Below are 22,074 nucleotides of genomic sequence, written 5' to 3' on the forward strand. Positions count from 1 at the left end.
CTAACAGTTTTACTGCGATTTCCTCATCACCTTTCTCAAATAATGGTGCTGCATTAGCCACCCTCCAGTCTTCCGGTATCTCACCTGTAAAGTGCCACCAACGTTGCTGTGCATCTCCACATGATAATGGCCAAATATCAGTGTGAAGGTCAGTTCCTGACTTTCAGCTTTTGAAGTGAAGTGTAGCTAGGGTTTAAATATAACACCAGTAGTGTGAATGCTGATGTGCCCAGTAGCAGTGAGCTTTTCTGCCTCTGCTGTCACCTGATTGAAGAAGACAGACAGCTGCAGAGCTTAGATGCATAATCAGTGAGGTGATAGAAGTTGCTATGAACCATGGCAGGACAGGTACCATAAAAAACTGAAACTTTGTGCTAAATATTTCCATTTTTATGCTTGGTTTTGAACTATTTCTGTCATACATTAAATTTAGTTCAGTAATTTTACCTCTTGGCAGTTGAATATTTGAGACTCAATGTCTTTGGTTGAATTTAATTTGAGGACATTTGAAATTTCCCTGTGTGGCTTTTTACCTGATTGATCACTTTTTGACTTGAAATTATTTACTTGAAAGATAAGTTCTCATAACTAGGTATTCTGAAGAAGCTTTGTTGCTATTTATCAACTCTGTATGGTAGTTTAGTTTTGGGATTAAGAAATTGTATTGGCCTTGCATTATTGAGGCCAGCACCTAACAAGAAAAGTATGCTAATTTTTCATTTGGAAGGGGAGCCTTTCTTTAAATTTAGTGCAGGGTCACTGGATTTGTCTAATTCAACAAGTGAGTCGTAAGAAAGAATAGAATATCCTGAATGAAGCATCACTAATGCCATGGGACCACATCTGTAATTACTATTATATTGCAGAATGATATGATAGCTTTGTATGTGTATATCATCAAGAAAGCATAGAAGTAAGAAATTAAAACAAGTTCCCTTCATTTGTAGTGGTTGCCGAGAGCACTTATTTCCCTTTTCTCACTCATAATAAATCTAACCTATTTATTGGATCTTTTGTTAAAAGCTGAAAAGCAACAAATGAGATCGGTTAAAGGATAAATAATTGTTCTGACCTTAAGCAGTGAAAACATTAAACTGCAGCCATAGTTGAGGCTAAATTTAGTTCATCTAAATTGAGGCCCTTCAGTTTGAATGTATTGCCATCTTATGCATATTTTCTTGTTGACTGAAGGTATAGCATATTTTTGTCATAAGAATAGTGATTCTTGAAAATTGCTATGAAGAGGGGATGATGTAGGCCTGATTGTTAGTCTTAATGTGTGTTTCATAATGCCAGTGTAAGAACCTTTAAGGTAATTCCATGCTTTGTAATATGCAATGGTATTTCTCTTCTGAATTACAGCTTTTGTAACTATTGGAACAAAATACAATTAAACCAGTGACATTACCATTGTAATATTACTCCCATCAGTATGAGAGGTAAAGTGCCCAACCTTATAGGAGCAAACTCTTAAAAGCACTGTAGTAAAATTATTATTTAACATATTTAAAATTTATCTTTGATTATACCACATTTGCTTGATGCTTTCGATCATGATTTATGATTTTATGACTTCAAGTTTGCTGTTGAATATCTTCCATCGAGATTTTATTCAATTTGCTGAAACTTCTGTCTGCTACTCAATACTGAGATATGTTATAGAGTCATACAACACTGAAACAACCCTTTGGTCAACTCCTCCACATTGACCAGACATCTTTTATCTGGCCTATTCCCATTTGCCAGCAATTCATCCATATGTCTCTAAACCCATCCTATTCATATAACCAGCCAGATACCTTTTCATTGTTGTAATTGTAACAGCCCCCACCACTTTCTCTGGCAGCTCATTCCATACATACACCACACTCTGCGTGAAAATGTTTTCCCTCAGGTCCTTTTTAAATCTTTTCCCTCTCACCATACACTTATGCCCTCTAGTTTTGGAATCCTCCACACCATCTCCTCCCCCAATCCTAGGAAAAAGACCTTGGGTATTCACCCTTTTCATGCCCCTCATGATTTTATCAACCTCTACAAGGTAATACCTCAGTCTCCGATGCTCCAGGACCTATAATCCTTTATATTTTAAATTTGTAATGTGCATTTCAATGAAAATTCCTTCATCCTTCATCTTCATCCTCGCAGTACCTTTCTTTACCTTGACCTGTAGGTGGTGCTATGATAAACCTTTTGAATGTTAAATATATAGCATTGTATTATGTATCAACTTGCACTTTCCTGATAAGAAAAAGTGTGTTCTGGCCACTAGTTTAGTGCTGATTTCTTGGTCATAGAGTCATAGAAATGTACAGCATGGAAACAGACCCTTCGGTCCAACCCGTCCATGCCGACCAGACATCCCAACCCAATCTAGTCCCACCTGCCAGCACCCGGCTCATATCCCTCCAAACCCTTCCTATTCATATACCCATCCAAATGCCTCTTAAATGTTGCAATTGTACCAGCCTCCACCACATCCTCTGGCAGCTCATTCCATGCATGTACCACCCTCTGCATGAAAAAGTTGCCTCGTAGGTCTCTTTTATATCTTTCCCCTCTCACCCTAAACCTATGTCCTCTAGTTCTGGACTCCATGACCCCAGGGAAAAGACGTTGTCTATTTATCCTGTCTCTGCCACTCATAATTTTGTAAACCTCCTATAAGGTCACACCTCAGCCTCCGATGCTCCAGGGAAAACAGCCTCAGTCTGTTCAGCCTCTCCCTGTAGCTCAGATCCTCCAACCCTGGCAACATCCTTGTAAATCTTTTCTCAACCCTTTCAAGTTTCACAACATCTTTCCGATAGGAAGGAGACCAGAATTGCACGCAATATTCAAACAGTGGCTTAACCAATGTCATGTACAACCGCAACATAACCTCCCAACTCCTGTACTCAATACTCTGACCAATAAAGGAAAACATACCAAGCGCCTTCTTCACTATCCTATCTACCTGCGACTCCACTTTCAAGGAGCTATGACCCTGCACTCCAAGGTCTCTTTGTTCAGCAACACTCCCTAGGACCTTACCATTAAGTGTACAAGTCCTGCTAAGATTTGCTTTCCCAAAATGCAGCACCTCGCATTTATCTGAATTAAACTCCATCTGCCACTTCTCAGCCCATTGTCCCATTTCATAAAGATCCTGTTGTAATCTGAGGTAACCCTCTTCGCTGTCCACTATACCTCCAATTTTGGTGTCATCTGCAAACTTACCATCTGTGCCTCTTATGCTCGCATCCAAATCATTTATGTAAATGACAAAATGTAGAGGGCCCAGCACCGATCCTTGTGGCACTCCACTGGTCACAGGCCTCCAGTCTGAAAAACAACCCTCCACCACCACCCTCTGTCTGCTACCTTTGAGCCAGTTCTGTATCCAAATGGCTAGTTCTCCCTGTATTCCATGAGATCTAACCTTGCTAATCAGTCTCCCATTGGGAACCTTGTCGAACGCCTTACTGAAGTCCATATAGATCACATCTTCTGCTCTGCCCTCATCAATCTTCTTTGTTACTTCTTCAAAACACTCAATCAAGTTTGTGAGACATGCTATCCCATGCACAAAGCCATGTTGACTATCCCTAATCAGTCCTTGCCTTTCTAAATACATGTACATCCTGTCCCTCGGGATTCCCTCCAACAACTTGCCCACCACCGAGGTCAGACTCACCGGTCTATAGTTCCCTGGCTTGTCTTTACTGCCCTTCTTAAACAGTGGCACCACGTTTGCCAACCTCCAGTCTTCCGACACCGCACCTGTGACAATGGATGATACAAATATCTCAGCAAGAGACCCAGCAATCACTTCTCTCGCTTCCCACAGAGTTCTCGGGGACACCTGATCAGGTCCTGGGGATTTATCCACTTTTAACCGTTTCAAGACATCCAGCACTTCCTCCTCTGTACTCTGAACATTTTGTAAGATGTCACCATCTATTTTCCTACAGTCTATATCTTCCATGTTCTTTTCCACAGTAAATACTGATGCAAAATATTCATTTCGTATCTTCCCCCATTTTCTGAGGCTCCACACAAAGGCCGTCTTGCTGATCTTTGAGGGGCCCTATTCTCTCCCTAGTTACTCTTTTGTCCTTAATATATTTGTAAAAACCCTTTGGATTCTCCTTAATTCTGTTTGCCAAAGCTATCTCGTGGCCCTGTTTTGCCCTCCTGATTTCCTTCTTAAATATACTCCTACTTTCTTTGTACTCTTCTAAGGATTCACTCGATCTATCCTGTCTATACCTGACATATGCTTCCTTTTTCTTAACCAAACCCTCAATTTCTTTACTCATCCAGCATTCCCTATACCTACCAGCCTTCCTTTTCACCCTGACAGGAATATACTTTCTCTGGATTCTTGTTATCTCATTTCTGAAGTCGTCCCTTTACCTGCAAACATCTGCCTCCAATCAGCTTTCGAAAGTTCTTGCCTAATACTGTCAAAATTGGCCTTTCTCCAATTTAGGACTTCACCTTTTAGATCTGATCTATCCTTTTCCATCACTATTTTAAAACGAATAAAATTATGGTCGCTGGCCCCAAAGTGCTCTCCCACTGACACCTCAGTCACCTATCCTGCCTTATTTCCCAAGAGTAGGTCAAGTTTTGCACCTTCTCTAGTCGGTACATCCACATACTGAATCAGAAAATTGTCTTGTAATTTCCCCTGAGAATCCAGCACCCCCTACATTTTCCAAAACAGCATTTCTGTTTGAAATAGGTATATCCACAAAATACTCCTGCCCTAGGTGCCGACTTCTCTCACCCTTCCTGGAGTTAACCCATCTATGTGACTCTATCTGAGACTTTCCCCCTTCCCTATAACTGCCATCCATCACATACTGTTGCTGTTGCAAGTTTCTCATCGCTTCTATCTGTCTCTTCAACTAATCCACTCGATCTGATAAGATGGTAAATATAATCCACAGTAACCCTTCAACTCTTTTTAAACTCCCGCATCTGACAAGAAGTACATATCACTGCAAAGGCCATTTTTGCTCCTTCACAATCTACAGACCCAGAAAATAACACCATCTTATTCCTCAACAAACACTGCCCCCGGTTAAATTAATAGCTACGGCTTATACTTTAAGTTTAATCAAGAGACTTATCTCCAAAAACATATGATCAAGAAAGAATCCACTATACTCACTACTGCAGCCTTTCTCTTGGACAGACTTAAAACAACAATTAACTTATCTGATTCTGTGCTGTGAACTTCGCCCAACAGTTCCTCCAAGATTAGTTGTGAATTTCACTGTTTGTTAATATTCCCAGATGCACTCCGATGTCCAGCGATACACGAATTCAAACAGCAAATAAGGCAGTAACTGTGTAGGTTCTCTCTCTCTCTCTCTCTCTCGCTTGCTCGCGCTCTCGCTCTCTCTCCTGCACTGTCCTCACCATGTGCTTCCTTTGTCTGCTCTTCTCCCTTTTGTTGTTTTGACTTCTTTTTCCAAAGTTCCAAAACAATGCAACAGCATATAAAACAGTAATTGCTGCTCCTGGAATTCGAGGAAATCACCTCTAATACCTCAAAAAAAAGGAGCAGCTCTTACAGCCAGAAATTTTTCCCGTCCTCCATCTAGGATTACCCAGAATCCTCCATTCGAGTGTTTTCTGAAAGACTCATCTACCATTACTTTATTGCGTGAGTGAAATTTCTAGCTTTTAAAAAAAATTTAAATAAAACACTTTGCAAAGCTTAGATTTATTCACAGAATAGTCTTTTAATGCCTTCATTTCTCTTTGGCTCACCCAAATGTGTGAGTTTTGAGGTGATAGTTTTGCTGTGACACTGTAGGCTGGATTGTGTAGTCTGAGCACAATTATTGTTCCTAATTTTGTCCTTTGCATTAATTTCATTCTATTGTATGGAGAATATTTTCCTTTTACCTTCCAACACTTGAGAGTACTTCAGATAATTTTAAAGAATCCAAGAACGACTTTTTAAAAACTTGAATGAGGATGTTTGTGTAAGTCAGAGCATCTACGTGAGAGACCGGAACAGTGACGTTGTCTGCTCCCTGTTTAGGTCTTCGTGGATCACTTTTTCTGGAATCTCCCCCTTTCCGTTACCGTTATGACCGTCTCAGGAGTACTGCCACAGATGGATTAGCTCTCTGGTTTCTCGGTACACACAAGCCTCTCTACCATAACAAGATAGCTATCCTCAGAGAGGAAGACACTATACCTACTATCACAATAAATTTCAATGCTAACCTTCCTCTATGTCGTTTGTTCATGTCAAGGTGTTGTGCACATATGCTCTCTTTCTCACTTTGGAAACAAAACTGCATGAGATCTGTTTGAACATTCCAGCATTAGAGGTTTCTTACACATTTGCATAATTGTCTGATTAAACCTTTCACTTGAAAGAATAGTTACTCATTGCGTAAGAGTAACAAGTTCATCAGTGATATATGCAATGGCATTTGATTTTAAGGCTTTGTGTGTCTGAGCTGTTGAGACACAAAAATGAAGTCCATTATGTTCTCTTAACTATGACCAGTTCTGCACACTGTAAATTGGTCAAATTGTTATGATTTGCTACAGGTTTTCCACATACACGATGATGCATTCTTGCACATTTGGCTCATATCGTGATAGCAATGCTATGCCCATGTGCTCATTAAACTTTACTTGAAGATTCACCAATTGACACTCAATAAAATCACAGATCCTTGCACTGAAGCAATATGTCATGGCAATCCAGACATGTCATGTGTGTGAATTAGTATTTTTTGACTTTATAAACTTAACAACTGTGTTTTATTAACACCATGTATGTTTCTTTGCCGAGCTCTTGCAAACATCTTTGTTGGGTTCTATGAGAAACAAGCCTTTAGTGAAATGACATAATTGCATAATTCTTTCATTTGCAATATATCTCTGATCATGGACCCCACCATCAGAGGTATATTTCCCTCCCCACCCCTCTCCAATGTTCCGGAGAGACTATTCCCTCCGCAACTCCCACATCAGATCCATGTCCCCCACCAGCCCCACACCCCACCCTTGGCGTCTTCCCCTACCACCGCAGGAAGTGCAAACCTACTCCCACACCACTTTTCTCACCTCCGCTCAAAAGACCCCAAAGGATCCTTCCACATCTGAAGAAATTTACCTGTACTTCCACTAGTGTCATCTACCGTATTCGTTGCACCCAATGTGCTCTCCTCTAAGTTGGGAAGATGGGATGCCAACTTGCAGACTGTTTCAGAGAACATCTCTGGGACACCCGCACCAACCAACCCCACCACCTCCTGAACATTTCAACTCCCCCTCCCACACCGTCAAGGACATGCAGGTCCTGGGTCTCCTCCATCGCCAAACTCTTACCACCCCACGCCTGGAGAAAGAACGCCTCGTCTTCCGCGTTGGCATCTTGCAGCCACACGGGATAAATGTGGATTTCAAGAATTTCCTCATTTCCCTTCCCCCTCCATGTTATTCCAGTCCCAAGCCTCCAACTCTGCACCGCCCTCCTGCCCTGTCCATCACCTTTCCCATCTGTCCACTCTATCCACCTCTCCCACCTATCACCTTCTCCCTCACCTTCATCAACCGATTGCATTCTCAGCTACCTCCCCCCTCACACCCCCATTTCTATGCAGCCCTCCGGCCCACAAGCCTCATTCCCGGTGAAGGGCGTATGCCCAAAATGTATATTCTCCTGCTTCCCTGATGCTGCCTGACCTGCTGTGCTTTTCCAGCACCACATTCTCAACTCTGATCTCCAGCATCTGCAGTCCTCATTTTCTCCTACCTCAGTATGGTGTATGAACTTCAGTGCCAGTGTGATGCTATGTAGGTAGATCCTATGTCTCTCAGTTACTTTGGCAAAGTTAATTTAAAACATAATGTTGGAGAAATCAATGGGACTGAAAACTGACAGATCCCAGGACCAGATGACCTTCATCCAAGACTGTTGAAAGAGTTATTTCCAGAGATAGTTGATTCATTGGTGATCATCTTTCAAAACTCCCATTAACCCTACAATGGTGCCTGCAGATTGGCAGGTTACAAATGTTTGAAAAAGAAGGGAAATGAAACAGGGAACTACGTACCTATTCACCTGATGTCAGTAAGAGAAAAAATACAAGGATCTGTTATGAAGAATATTATTACTCAAATGATCATCTAATTAGATAGTGTCAACATAGGGGTATTCATGATTGACAAACTTGAGAGTTTTCTGAAGATGTTACCAGCTGAGTCCTGAAGAGGATTTTATTTGGATGTTTGAAACTAAATGCATGGGATTAGGGATAATATACTAGCATTGATTGAGGATCGCTAAACTGCCAGAAATCAGATTAGGAACAAATGGGTCATTCTTAGTTTGGCAGGCTAAGACCAGATACTGCAAGATGCTTTGACTCCAGATATTCACAATTCATGTCAACCATTTAGATGTGAGGGTCATTGATAATATTTCCAAGTTTGCAGTTGATATAAAACTTGGTGGGAATGCAGATTATGAGGAGGATTCATAGAGCTTTAAGGGATCTTTGACATGTTGAGTGAATGGGCAATAGACTGAAAGATAATGCAGGGAAGTGTGATAGGAGGAATGAGGATATAGACTATTTGTTTAACAATAATATAGGTATTGATATTGAGAGGGACCAGGCTGTCCTTGTTTATATGTCACTGAAAGCTTGAGTGCAGATGCATCATGCAATTTGGAAAGCGAACTATATGTTAATCTTTGCAAGAGGATTTGAATACAAGAGCGAAGATGCTTTCCTACAATTACATGGAACAATGTTGAGGTGGCATTTGGACTATTATGTGCAGTTCTGGTCAATTTCCTTAATGAAGGATATACTTGTCTTGTAGGGAATACAGCAGAGGTTCTGCAGACAGATTCCTGGTTTGTTAGGATTGTCTTACGAGGAGTATGTGTGGTGGCTGTTTAGAAGAAAAGGTACCTTTATAGAAATATACAAAATTCTTCATTCCAACTGCGATGGGATAAATATAATCAAGCTCCATTTCTCCACAAGTCACATCATTGATATAAATGTTGTGATTAACTTGCCAAAATGGCCAATGCTTGCCTTTTTACACAGCTATCCACAATAAGACCGTAAGCCAAAGGACTGTAAGTGGGCCATTCGGCCCATTCCACCATTCAATGAGATCACGGCTGATCTGGTAATACTGAACTCCACTTCGCACCATAGTCCTCGATTCCCTGACTAATTCAAAAATATCCCTTTCTCAGCCTTGAATGAATTTAATGTGCCCACCTCAACAGCCCTCTGTAATAAACAGTCCTATAGGTGCTCCACTCTCTGAGAGAAGAAATTCCTTCTGATCTCTGTCTTAACTGGGTGAGCTTTTACTCTGAGATTATGTCCTCTGGTCCTAGACGTGCACACAAAGTGAAGCAACTTCCCTTTATCTGCCATGTGAAGTTGCCTAAGAATCTTGAATGTTTTAAGAAGGTGTTCTCTCAATCTTTTAATAAGTGCAAGCCCAAACTACTCCACCTCGCTTCATAAGAAAGTCCTGAAATGCCTGGAATCAACCAAGTGAACTTTCTTTGGATTATTTCCAATGGTAGTGTATTTTTCCTCCGATAAGGGGACCAAAGCTATTCATCGTACTTTTGGTGTTTTCTGAATAGTGACTTATTTAGTTTTAGCAGACCTCCCTCTCTTTATACTTCGTTTCCTTTGCAATAAAGACCAACAGTCAATTTGCCTCCCTGACTTATTCTAAACTTGGATGTTAGCTGTTTGTGATTCATGCAGGAAAACCCCAAATCCCTCTGTGCTGCAGCTTCCCTCTGTGCACTATATGTGTCTTCTCACTACTTGCTTTCCCACCTATTTTTGTGCTGTCTGCAAAGTTGGCAGTAGTACATTCACTTCCCTCATTGAGGTCACTAATATAGATTACAAATAATTGTGGCATTGGGACTGATCCCTGATAGACTCCACTAGTTACAGGTTGCCATCCTGAAAATGTCCCCTTTACCCCAACTCATTGTCTTCTATTAGTTAGACAATTTTCTATCCATGCTAATAATCGAAGAGTTTTTGACCAGGCTTCTTTAATTAAAGTCAAAATATTTTTTTTTTTAAAAACAAAGCTGCTCTTTAATTAGTTGGCAAAAGTTGTTAATGTCTTCAGTTTTATATTCTGGAATTATAACTATATCACATTCTGATCCCAAAACAGACATAGTTTTACAACCCAAATACAAAGAAGACAGTAGAGATGGTATTTTAGTAAGGGCAAAAGAAAAATAAAACCCTTTTTTGCCAACAATCTGAAAAGCAAGGGATAGAATTTTATGAATTCTCATGGTCCATTAGGTTTTCTGTTGTCAAAATCGAATTGTTGCCTGCTGTAGATCAATAGGAAAACTTTGAAACAAGGGTTCAGTTTGGATGGAAATCAAGTTGGCTCCAAGTCTTTGGAGAGTAGTCACAGTTAAATCTTTTCAGAGTTTACAAAGTAATGATACGAAAGTCGGAGGAGTTGTTGACAGTGAGGAAGGATGTGGCAGGTTACAGCAGGATATAGAGAAGCTGCAGAGCTGGGCAGAAAGGTGGCAAATGGAATTCAATGTAGCTAAGTGTGAGGTGATTCACTTTGGGAAGAATAACAAAAAGATGGGGTACTGGGCTAATGGTCGGATACTTGGTAGTGTGGATGAGCAGAGGGATCTTGGTGTCCATGTACACAGATCTCTGAAAGTTGCCACCCAGGTAAATAGTGCGGTGAGGAAGGCATATGGCGTACTGGCTTTTATTGGTAGAGGAATTGAGTTCCGGAGTCCTGAGGTCATGATGCAGTTGTATAAGACTCTGGTGCGGCCGCATCTGGAATATTGTGTGCAGTTTTGGTCGCCATACTATAGGAAGGATGTGGAGGCACTGGAACGGGTGCAGAGGAGGTTTACCAGGATGTTGCCTGGTATGGAAGGAAGATCGTATGAGGAAAGACTGAGACACTTGGGGCTGTTTTCATTAGAGAAAAGAAGGTTTAGGGGTGACTTGATTGAGGTGTACAAGATGATTAGGGGGTTAGATAGGGTTGACAGTGTGAACCTTTTCCCGCGTATGGAGTCGGGTATTACAAGGGGGCATAGCTTTAAATTAAGGGGGGGTAGATATAGGACTGAAGTTAGGGGTAGGTTCTTCACTCAGCGAGTCGTAAGTTCATGGAATGCCCTGCCAGTAGCAGTGGTGGACTCTCCCTCTTTATGGGCATTTAAGCGGGCATTGGATAGGTATATGGAGGATAGTGGGTTAGTATAGGTTAGGTGGGCTTGGATCGGCGCAACATCGAGGGCCAAAGGGCCTGTACTGCGCTGTATTCTTCTATGTTCTATGTTCTATGTTCTATGAACCACTGAAATGTGGGCATGGAGTTACGGGCAATCTGTTAGTTTAGATAGAGGATTGGTTAATTAACAGAAAGTGAAGAGTGGGGATAAATGGTGTTTTGTTAATTGGCGATTAGTTGCTAATAGTGTGCTTCAGGAATCAGTGTTGGGACTGCAATTGTTTACAGTTTGCATGGATCATTTGGAGTTGGGAACCGAAGTTTGCAGATAATGTTAAGATAGTAGCAAAGTGTGCAGAGGACACTGAAAGTCTGCAGAGGTATGTCGATAGATTCAGTGAGTGGGCAATGGTCTGGCAGATGGAATATAATATTGGTAATTTTGAGGTCACCCATTTTGTTAGCATAACAGCAAAATGGACTGTTACTAAAATGGTGGAAAATTGCAGCATGCTACTGTGCTGAGGGAACTGGGTTTCCTTGTGCATGAATCTTAAAGTTGGTTTGCAGGTGCAGTATGGTGATTAAGAAGGCAAATGGAATATTGTCCCTCAATCCTCGAGGGGTGGAATTTAAAAATGTTCTGTATAGGGTGCTGGTGAGGCCACACCTGGAGTACAGGTTTGTTCTCCTTACTTAAGAAAGGATGTACTGGCACTGGAGGGGATGCAGAGGAGGTTCACTAGGTTGATTCAGGAGTTGAGAAGTTTGACTGGGACTGTACTCATTGGAATTTAGAAGAATGATGGGGAAATTTATAGAAACATATAAAAGTTTGAAAGGAATATATAAGACAGAAGTAGGAAGATTGTTTCCATTGGCAGGTGAAACTAGAACGAGTGGGCATAACCTCAAAATAATGGGGAGCAGATTTCGGACTGAGTTGAGGAGAAACTACTTCACACAAAGGATTGTGAATCTGAGGAATTCCCCATCCAGTGAAACAGTTGAGGATCCCTCCTTGAATGCTTTCAAGGCAAAGATAGATTTTGAACAGATGGCCTACTGCTCCTATTTCTTATGTTTCAGGTTTTCAAGTCGTTACCGAGAAGGGAGAGAGATATTCTTGTTTTTGTGGAGGTTTATTCCTCCTTTGCCCCTCAATGCCAAAAATCGCAAAATGACAAAGTTGAGAAAGAGTTGCTCGGCAGCAGCAACACAAAGGCCTACATGTGTGTTTTTATTTTAAATCGGATTTTCCAAAATTTGAGGATAGTAAACTTGATCTGGTATCTCCCTAAAAACTTTGCTTGGCCATTTTTCTGCAGTTATTTGACTTTCTGTAATCATTGGGTGGATCACAGTCCACATGAAACTGTTAACTTCATTCCCAAGAATCCACATTGATATTCTTCAATCCCTTTGGTAAAAACGCTTTGTGAATCCAAGCAGTACTGAAAATTGTTCAATATCTTTCAATTCTCCACATAAATATAGATTTGTGTTCCCAAATTCTTACAGGGATAGTGTATAGATGCAGGAAAGATTTTTTGCCTGGTTGTGAGATCTACAACCAAGAGATAAAGTCTCAGATCAAAGAGAAGCCATTTTGGACTGAGATAAGGAGGTCTATTTTTCACTCAAGAGGATGGTGAATCTTTGGAAGATCAGTAATTAAGTTCAACGCAGAGATTGGTAGATTTCTAGTTATTAATGACATCAAGGGATATGGGGATCACACAGGAATATGCTCCTTCTTGCAAAATCCGCACACATTGTCCAACATCAGAATTGATTCTATGATTGGACGAGTCCAGAGTATGCTCAGCATTACATTGACAACCAATTTAAGATTGCCATTCTGGTACTCCAACTGACATACTTACCATGAGGACCCTGTTCTTTGCAAACAGAAAGACCACTTTGTACCTGCTTATGTTTCCAAAATATGCAACGCACATTGTTTAGTCTGTTCTGCAGGGCAATTCCTTCACCAGTCATAGTAAACCTGCCTGGTTTAAATTTAAACAAAGTTTAGCAGTTCATCTGATCTTTACTGTTCTTTCTGTCTGCAAAAAACAGGGTCACATGTATTGATTTCCAGCATGTGCATGTGTGCTTAACTGACAATCTTAACTTTATCAGTGTAATTAATAGCATACTCAAGATTGTATTCTGTCATCATCTCTCCCTGTTGGAGTCTCAATGGCACCACCTCTATGAATCAGAGTGTGCTAGCCAACCAATAAATATTCATCACACAGTATGAAACATTGTTGTTCCTTTATACCTTTGTATTCTTGTGAATGTCCTGTTTGAACAAGGTGAAAAACGTTGACTAACTGTATCTTTAAAAATCTGTGTTTTTTTTTGTTTCCAAAAGTAGAATTCTACACTAATGTAGATTTTATTGTACAACAATGGAAAACAATTAGAACAAAAGGTAATGATCACCTTGACATTTGCAAGCAGTTAAAAAACTGAGTTTACTGTGAAAGTATTTTCTAGCATTTCACTTCCAGGCAATTACTGAGACGAACTATTGAGTATAGATTAGGAACTTGCAGACATATTGTAGGGGTGAAAATTTGAAGAAGTCATGATCATTCTGAGAGAGCAAAGATGTTCTGACTAGATCAAACTTTATTAGCATTATGTAGCAACAGAGACCTAACAGAAAAGGTGAATTTGGGCTTGTAGGAGGGATAAGGAACAGGAATGAGGACAGGATAGAAAAGAAGAGACCTTAGGTTAGAGAGGAAAGAAGGGCAAACTCAAATACAAAATGTAATAATTGTCATGGACAGTAAATGTAGTGCAGGAAAGTGGTTAAAGGTTAATGGCAATAGATAAACTGAATCCAACAATTTGTTTCTGATAGAAATGATACAAAAGTGCAAATTATAAAAATATAGACTTGTAGCAAATAATAAACATTTTTAATTGAATGACTACAGTATGCAAAAAGTGAGAATTGTGTAGCTCAGAAGCAACAGTGTATCCACAAAATAAGCATAAAGTACATGCTAATATTGGCTTTGTGGTAAAGTATGCTTTTCCATTCTTTTGCTGGAGTGCAACATTCATTTTCCAATTAGACATGATCTGTCAGACTCCATAATTCAGAACTACTGCTGCTTTTGAAATAGAAAAAATGTGTATGTCATGATGATAATATGAGAGAATCAAAAACATTAGAATTAGGAACAGCAGTAGACTATTTGACCTCTCAAACCTACCATGCCATTCAATGAGATCACGACTGATCTGATCCACGCCTGAACCCCCCCTTTCATTGTGAGCTCAGCACAGCTGTCACCTTCCTAATATTTGAAAAGTCTGTATGCTTCGTCTTTAAATGCTTTCAGTAATCTAGCCTCTACCGTCTCTGGTTATCTCCCTATTGGAGAAGAAATTCCTTCGCATCTCAGCTTTAAGTGAATATTCCCTTATTATGTAACTTTGTGCCTAGTCTAAGATTCCCTCCTAGTAGTAGAGACATCTTCTCAATATCTACTCTGTCAAGCCCCCTTGTAAGTTTCAATAAGATTGCCCCTGATTCTTCTAAACTGTAATGAATAAAGGCCTAACATTTTTTTTGTAAAATCAAGCATTTCATTCCAGCAGTCAGCATCATGAATCTTTTTTGAACAGTTTCCAATGTCAGTATATACTTTTTAAAATATGGGGATCAAAACTGTATATCATCCTTTAGGTGCAGCGCCCAACACCCTGTACAGTTGATATCTGTTCCCTTGATATAGACAGATGCCAAGTGCTCAGTTAATGTGTCAGCCATGCTCGCTGTTTCCAAGTGTCAGTCTGCTTTTTAGATACTAGTTAGAAGTAATGAGTCAATAGCAGGAGATGGAGTCCAGAGAGATTAGAAAGTTGGGTACACAAAGGGATTGTCGAATTGCCATCTGCTTACTCCGTTCGCCCCTCACCAGGATAAATACCATCTCTTTCTAGCTGCTGTCAGTTCTGAAGAAGGGTCAGTGTAAGTCAGAAAAGAGGAGTACAAGGGAGGGTTGAACTGATTTGTGTCCAAAAGAGAGATTGACGCTTGGAAATAGTGGGCATGGTTCACATGTTAACTGATTACATTGTATTTGTCGTTACATAAAGGAACAGATATTGCCAAACTTAGTGAATGGTGAGATCCCAGAGATATTGGATGGGCTAAAAGTTAATTCAGTGAAAGCATTCAAAAGGCTGGCAGTACTTTGCTAAACCATCAACAACAGATCAGGTGTATCTGAGCATGCTGAGGAAAGTCAGTGTTGAAATTTGAGGTGTTGGTTTTAGTCTTCAAATCTTCCATGGATTTGAGAATGGTAAAGACTGGAAAGTTGTACATGTTAGACCCTTGTTAAAAAAATGGTGTTAGGATAAATCCAGAAATTCTGGGCCAGTCAGTTTATCTTCCATCCTGAGAGTTTTTATCAAGTATAACTTAGGACAAATTTAACAGCCAGCTGAACAAGTGTAGATTAATTAAGGGAGGAGTGCATGAATTATGAAAGGCAACTTGTATTTAACTAATTCGATAGTAATTTTGATGAGGTACAGTGAAATTAGTGCAGTTGATATGGTCCCAATAGACTTTCAAAGGCATTTGAGAAATTGCCATGTAATATAGTTGAAACCCATTGAATGAAAGCAGTGGCACCTTGGCTACAAAGCCTCCTCTGGAACCAGATTAATGATGATGGATTGCTTTTGTATTTGAGGAAGGTTTATAATTATGTTTCCCAGAGAGCAAGGTACCTTTTAATGATTTAACTTTGAGAGTACAAGATCAATTCCAAGATTTGTATACTTTGGACTGTGAAAAAGATAGTGATAAAATTTAAGACGACCTAAATAAGCTTGGAGAAAAATGGCATGTAATCAGTTGAAACTTAGTAAAGAGGAGAGGCAGTGTTAAACAAAGCATATAATTCTGATGGAGGTGAAGGATGACATTCCCTCTAATTAGTTTTTCTGTTGCGTGGAATACAGCGGTCCATGCACAGCAGTGACTTGTGGAATCGGAGGCCAATGCATTGGTAATGCGCCAGACTTCCAAGTGGCCGCACAGTTTACAGGGAGCATTGGTATGAGAACAGGCATCACGTAATCTACATGCCCAATCATTGAAGATGGCATGGCAAGTTGAGAAAGTAATTAAAAGGCAGATAAGATCATGGGAGTTAAATTACAGACTGAGGGACAGAATACAAAATTTAATAAGTTATAATGAATCCTTGTAAAATATTGATCCAACATAATGTCCAACATAATTTCCTTTAATTTTTGAAATCCGAAAATAAAAAAATTGGATTTTTTTTAATTTGCTGCAAACGTTATTAGAAATATCTTGCATTTCTCAAAATCTAATTTGACTTTTAAAGAAAGCATGTACAGTGATGTTTTCAGTGAACTCAAATTTCTATGTCTATTTCTGTTTCCAAAACTACAAAAACACTGATAGGTTATGTTCAGCTGCTCGAAGGGTTAATGTGCAAGTCTTACTGATGATCAGTTTTTTTTTGTAATGTGGGACATTGCTATTTATGGGGATTTTCTTTGGTATTAAGATTTGGTTTGATGTTTATTGTTTGGAAGTCTGAGTTTTAATGCATAGGACTAATGCAAAATTTGTATTCTTTATTTGCTCCTTTAATTCATGGGATAGAGCATGAAGTGTTCAATTTGTTTCCCTCCAAGTAGCTTATCGTACTTGTATGATACATTAGTAATAAACTGACACTTTGTAATTTTTCTTATACGTATTTGAGCAGAATATTGTTTAGAATTTGCCAGGCATATAAAAAGAAATTTAGCAGTCAAAGCATGCTAATGCTTTCCAACAGCAATTTGATAAAATAAGGATAGTTCCATTAGTTTTGTTTTGCTAATGTTAATTTGGGTTATAACATTTATCGGAGTTATGGTTTATGATGATATCTGTGTTCTTCAGTGTATTATATAGATGTATGCTTTAATAGTAAGGCACTTCTTGGAAAATTTTGTCGTTCTAGATTTTCCTAAACAAGAAAAAAAAGGGATTTAGATAATACCCATGAATTCTTTAAATCAAGTCTCTTAAACGATATAATGATATGCAGATTTCTTAGTCCCTTTGAGTCAAAGAACAAAGAACATTACAGCGCAGGAACAGGCCCTTCGGCCCTCCAAGCCTGCTCTGATCCAGATCCACTATCTAAACCTGCCGTCTAATTTCTAAGGATCTGTATCCCTTTGCTCCCTGCCCATTCACATATCAGTCGAGATACATCTTAAATGACGCTATCGTTCTCGCCCCTACCACCTCTGCTGGCAATGCATTCCAGGAACCCACCACCCTCGCATAAAGAACTTTCCATGTATAACTCCCCTAAACTTTTCCCCCCTCAGTTTGAACTTGTCACCCCTGGTAATTGAGTCCTCAACTCTGGGGGGAAAAGGTTTCTTGCTATCCACCCTGTCTACACCTCTCATGATTTTGTAGGCCTCAATCAGGTCCCCCCCCTCAACCGCCTTCTTTCCAATGAAATAATCCTAATCTACTCAACCTCTCCTCATAGCTAGCATGACCTCAATACCAGGCAACATCCTGGTGAACCTCCTCTGCACCCTCTCCAAAGCATCCGCATTCTTTTGGTAATGTGGCGACCAGAACTGTATGCAGTATTCCAAACGTGGCCAAACCAAAGTTGTATACAATTGTGACAAGACCTACCAACTCTTGTACTCAGTACCCTGTCCGATGGAGGAAAGCATGCCATATGCCGCCTTGACTACTCTACTGACCTGCGTTGCCACCTTCAGGGAACAATGGACCTGAACACCCAGAACTCTCTGTACATCGGTTTTCCCCAGCACCTTTCCATTTACTGTGTAGTTTGCTCTGGAACTGCATCTTCCAAAATTCATTAGCTCGCATTTGTCTGATTGAACTCCATCTGCCATTTCTCTGCCCAACTCTCCAGTCTATCTATATTCTGCTGTATTCTCCGACAGCCCCCTTCACTATTTGCTCCTCCACCATTCTTGGTGTCATCAGCAAACTTGCTAATATGACAACCTCCATCTTCCTCCAAATCATTTTTGTATATTACAAACAACAGTGGTCTCAACATGGATCCATGTGGGTCATAGGTCTCCATTTTGAGAAGCTCCCTTCCACTACTCCTCTGTCTCCTGTCTCCTGTTGCCCAACCACTTCTCTATCCATCTCGCTAGAAACACCCTGGACCCCATGCGACTTCACTTTCACCTTCTCCATCGGCCTACCATTGGGAACCTTATCAAGCGCCTTACCAAAGTCCAAGTATCTGACATTTACATCCTTCCCTCATCAATCAACTTCAAAAAGTTCTATTAGGTTTGTAAGACATGACCTTCCCTGTGCAAAACCATGTTGTCTATCACTGATAAGCCCATTTTCTTCCAAATGGGTATATATTCTATCCCTTAATATCTTCTCCAGTAACTTCCTTACCACTGATGTCAGGCTCACAGATCTGTAATTACCTGAATTATCCCTGTTACTCTCCTTAAACAAGGGGACAACATTAGCTATTCTCCAGTCCTGTGGGACCTCTCCCGTTTTCAAGGATGCTGCAAAGATGTCTGTTAAAGCCCCAGCTATTTCCTCTCATTTCCCTCAGTAATCTGGGTTAGATCCCATCCGGTCCTGGGGACTTGTCTACCTTAATGCCTTTTAGAATACACAAGACTTCCTCCTTCCTTATGCTGACTTGACCTAGAGTAATCAAAGATCTATTCCTAACTTCAACATACTCCATGTCTCTCTCCTCAGTGAATACCGATGCAAAGTACTCATTAAGAATCTCACCCATTTTCTCTGACTCCATGCATATCTTTCCTCCTTTGTACTTGAGTGGGCCAACCTTTTCCCTCGTTACCCTCTTGCTCCTTATATATGAATAAAAGGCTTTGGAAGTTTTCCTTAACCCTGATCACTAAGGATATCTCATGACCTCTTTTAGCCCTCTTAATTCCTCCTGTCAGATTGGTCCTACGTTCCTGATATTTTTCCAAACTTTCGTCGGACTTCTGTCACTTAGACTTTATGTACACATCCTTTTTCCTTTAGCTAGCCTCTGTCTCCTGTTGCCCAACCAGTTCTCTATCCATCTAGCTAGAATAAGCTGGACCCCATGCGACATCACTTTCTCCACCTACTGTGGGGAACTTTCTCAAACTTCATCTGTTGTCCATGGTTCCCTAATCTTGCCATTTCTATCCCTAATTTTCACAGGAGCCTATCTCTCCTGAACTCTAATTAACCTCTCACATATCAAATGTGGATTTCCCTTCAAACAGCTGCTCCCAATCTTCATTCCCCGGCTCCTGTCGAATTTTGATGTAGTTGGCCTTCCCCCAATTTAGCACTCTTCCCTGAGGACTACTCTTGTCTTTGTCCATGAGTATCCTAAAACATATGGAATTGTGATCACTATTCCCAAAGTAATCCCCCACTGAAACTTCAGCCACCTGGCTGGGCTCAGGTCCAGCATGGCCCCTTCACGAGTTGGACTACTTACATACTGCTCTAGAAAACCCTCCTGAATGCACCTTACAAATTCTGCTCCATCCAATCCTCTAACACTGTGAATTCCTGTCAATGGTGGGAAAATTAAAATCTCCTATCACACCACCCTGTTGCTCCAACATCTTTGTTTGATACAGGTACATATTTGTACCTGTATCTCATGTTCACTGTTTAGAGGCCTGTAGTACAGCCCAACATTGTGAACCGCACCCTTCCCATTTCTGAGCTCTGCCCATAGTGCCTCACTACTCGAGTCCTCTATAATGCCCTCCTTCAGCACAGCTGTGATATCCTCTCTGACCAGTAATGCAACTCATCAACCCCTTTTACCTCCCTCTCTATCCCACCTGAAGTATCAATATCCTGGGACATTTAGTTGCCAATCATGATGCCCTTTCCTCAAACAAGTCTCGGTAATAGCAATAACATCATACTCCTAGGTACTAATCCAAGCCCTAAATTCATCTGGCTTACCTACCATACTAGTTGCATTAAAACAAATGCACCTCAGACCACCAATCCCTCTGCGTATGTCGCCACTTCCTGCCTACTCTTTCCCCTTAGTCATGCTGACTTCATTATCTAGTTCCTTACAGGCTTTAATCACTACCTCCTCATTTGGTACCTGTTCCCCTGCCACATTCAGAGTTGGATAGAGCTCTTAAGGGTAGTGGAATCAAGGATTATGGGGATAAGGCAGGAACAGGATACTGATTGAGGATGATCAGCCATGATCATAATGAATGGTGGTGCTGGCTCGAAGGGGAGAATGGCCTACTCTTGCACCTATTGTCCATTGTCCATTGTCTATTGTCATTAGTTTAAACCCTCCCCAAAGGTATCAGCAAAAGCACTACCAAGGACATTGGTTCCAGTCCGGCCCAGGTGTAGAGCATCTAATTTGTAATCATCCCACCTCCCCCAGAACTGGTCCCAATGTGCCAAAAATCTGAACCCCTCCCTCCTGCACCATCTCTCAAGCCATGGATTCATCTTAAATATTCTATCATTCCTACTCTACGTGACACTGGAAGCAATTCTGACATTACTACCTCCTGAGGTCCTATTTTTTAACTTGGTTCCTAACTCCCTAAATCCTTTATGTCACACCTCATCCTGTTTTTTTTAACCTATATCATTGGTGCCTACATGCACCACACCAATTGGCTGTTTACCCTTCCCCCTTGAGAATTTTCTGCAGTCAATCCAAGACATTCCTGACCCACGCACCTGGGAGGCAACATACCATTCGGGAGTCTCATTTTCTGACCACAAAACGCCTATCTGTTCCCCTTACAATTGAATCTCCTATGACTATAGTGCTTCCACCCTTTTTTTCCTCCCTCCCCCTCTGTACAGCAGAGCCAGTCACAGTGCTATGAACTTGTTACTGCTGCCTTTCCTAGTGAGCCATCTCCTCTAACGGTATCCAAAATGGTATACCTGTTTTGGAGATAGATGACCGCAGGGGACACCTGCACTGCCTTCCTGCTCTTTCTCTGCCTTTGGTCACACATTACCTTTCTCCCTCAGCAATCCTAATCTGCGACGTGACCAATTCACTAATCATGCTGTCCACGACCCACTCAGCATTGCGTATGCTCCAAAGTGAGTCCATCTGCAGCTCCAGAGCTGTCATGTGGTCTAACAAAAGCTGCAACTGGACACACTTCTTGGAAAAGAAGGAGCCAGGGACACCAGCTGTGTCCCTGAGCTCCTACATTGGGCAAGAGGAACATGACACAGGTCTGAGATCTCCTGCCATTTTCAATCTTAAGTTTTACCTAAGTTGAGACTAAAGTTTTGAAAAAGGAAAGAAGTTTTCTTTTTAACCAACTTAACTTACCAAAATCCTTTCCTTACCAACTCACCACAGAGTCCTTTTTTTTGGTTAGAGGAGGAGGATGGATGGGAGAGATGGATGTCTCGGGTTCAGCTGCTGCCCAAATAAATAAGCTTTTCAAACAGTTTGTTTACTTTCCCGGCAGCCCCCTGGTCCTCATTCTCTCTTCCCTCGCTGCAATTATTTTGGAGGCTGCAGATTCCTGAGGGAAGCTTTTTAAACAGTTTGCTTACCTTCCTGGCAGCCCACTGGTCATTTTTAATCTGTGTCATACTGTAAAATTTAAATTCCTGCCAATGATCCAATTCTTATCATTCAGATATCCAGTATGATTGTCTCCTTTGCAACCAACTTGGTCTTTAAATTGTCCTAATTTTACGCAGTGAACAACAAATATTGTTTTTGCCAG

The 22,074-nt window shown here is 40.7% G+C and overlaps 1 protein-coding gene across 1 annotated transcript in view; it reads left to right on the forward strand.

Annotated features, from left to right (window-relative positions):
* Positions 1-22,074, forward strand: part of faf1 (Fas (TNFRSF6) associated factor 1) — a 414,762-nt gene that overhangs the window by 209,154 nt on the left and 183,534 nt on the right. The gene's annotated exons all lie outside the window — the stretch shown is intronic.

Source organism: Chiloscyllium plagiosum, unplaced genomic scaffold, assembly GCF_037043375.1.
Source record: "Chiloscyllium plagiosum isolate Xiang-an unplaced genomic scaffold, Cpla_swu_hap1 HiC_scaffold_9, whole genome shotgun sequence".
Taxonomy (NCBI): Eukaryota; Metazoa; Chordata; class Chondrichthyes; order Orectolobiformes; family Hemiscylliidae; genus Chiloscyllium; species Chiloscyllium plagiosum.